Genomic DNA, 1959 nt, shown 5'->3' with positions numbered 1-1959 from the left:
CACGGAATTGCTGGCCGGGCAGCAATAACCCGAGCAGCTACCGGTCCGCGACCGTTCGCTTGGCATGCGAGGGGTCAAAGGTTCGAATCCCGGGGGTGCCAAGTCAAAAATTCTTCTTCTTCTTGAAAAATTCGGATCTTCTCTGACTTCCGATACCAAAAAGCATGGGTCAGCGTTAGGGTTAAAAGAAGATTGGAGAGCTGTGAGATGTGGTTCCTTAGAAGAATGATGAAGATCCCGTGGACTCGACTGCGGATAAAGTGCCTAATGGCGATGTCCTAAGTAGAGCAAATGTGAACAGGAAACTGTTACGTGAAATCAGAGTTAAGCAGCTCAAATTCCTTGGTCATATCCTCCGAAAAGATGGTTTCGAGAACCTATAGTATTGACAGTAAGGATATAAGGCACAAGGAGCAGAGGCAGGAATTAGAGAGTGATGTGGTTATCACTTTAAGCGCTTTATTCATATCATACTTATGCTAAGGCACTATAAATTCCGTTTATTGTTTATTGTATTATCAAATCTGAAAAACTGGCTAAAAGAAAAGGGAGCGGAACATAAAAGCTCATAAAGCGAAAGAGCTTCTGGAGATGGCATATAACAACAGAGAATTGTGGCATGACATGATCGCCAACGTCCTATGATATGGCACCTAGAGAGAGAGCTAGAGAGAGAGAGAGAGAGAGAGAAATCCGAGTAAAATTGAGGGCGTCGCTGTGAAGCAAATCACACATCAGACCCTGTCACACATCAGGTCACACACATGGCTTTAAGGCTTACGGCCCTCAGAAGTTCCTGTTTAATGAAGAATGGTAGGCCTACTTCCCGGGGCCTACTTTTAATTGGTTGGAAATATAAAAAGACATTAGGCCTAGGCCTAGGTCCTATATCAATTTAAGTTCTTTTGTTGCAAAAATGGGCAAAATAGTCAAAATGTGACTATTAGAAAAGTAGCCTATTTCCGAAAATCACTGTCCCATCTTACCCTGTGTCCCGTTTTACCCCCCGGTTTTACCCCAGTCTACCCAAAAGCTCCCAAAGCGGGCTAAAAAAAGGAGAGCCCCGGAGGAGGGCGCATTCAGTTCTGGCCGGCAGGCCAAAAAAAAGGGGGGGGGGTAGGCCTATTATTGGCAGACCATGAGTGATGAGTGAGTGATGCTATAGGCCAGGGGGCTATCATTTTCTTCGGAAGGGTGGGGAGGGAGGGGGAGGGGCATAATTTTTGGAATGAATGGGGGGGTCATAAAATTTGTTGACTAACATGTAAAGGGAGTCACAAGATGACGGTGATGACCACGTCAGTGTCATACGTCAGTTTATTTTATTCAAAAGACAGAATTTTTAGCCCGGATTTTTAGCCGCTGTTCTGCGGGTAAGGTGGGGCGGGGGGATCATAAATTTTTTGTTGCCAAAATGGGGGGGGGGTCGCAATTTTATTCAATTATTGATGCCGACTTTTGGAAAAATTGGGACCCCTCCCAAAGAAAACGACGCGCACGACCGCTGTTCTGCGGGTAAGGTGGGGCGGGGGGATCATAAATTTTTTGTTGCCAAAATGGGGGGTCGCAATTTTATTCAATTATTGATGCCGACTTTTGGAAAAATTGGGACCCCCTCCCAAAGAAAACGACGCGCACTATAGGGATAGGGCTAGGGGCCTAAATAAACCAGCTAAAACCAATGAGAAAAACCGTAAACAATTTTACCATTTAGGCCTAGGCCTATATAATATAAGCTTTAGTTTTAATTTTTATCCCGGATTTTTATCAGTTGAAGTGGGCCCTTTTTACCGTGACGGAATCCGTGGGCCCGACCCGGAATCCGAGGCGCCCGCAGCCCGGAACTTGCAGAGCCGCAATCATGGTAGCAAAGCAACACAGAACATGGTTTTCCCGTATGCAGAGGGCAGCTAAAATTAGTATCAGAAAATGATGTAATGGTACCACGTGATACTATGA

This window comes from Amphiura filiformis, chromosome 5 (assembly GCF_039555335.1).
Source record: "Amphiura filiformis chromosome 5, Afil_fr2py, whole genome shotgun sequence".
Taxonomy (NCBI): domain Eukaryota; kingdom Metazoa; phylum Echinodermata; class Ophiuroidea; order Amphilepidida; family Amphiuridae; genus Amphiura; species Amphiura filiformis.
The sequence above is the reverse complement of the archived record's forward strand: the minus strand, read 5'-3'. Positions refer to the sequence as shown.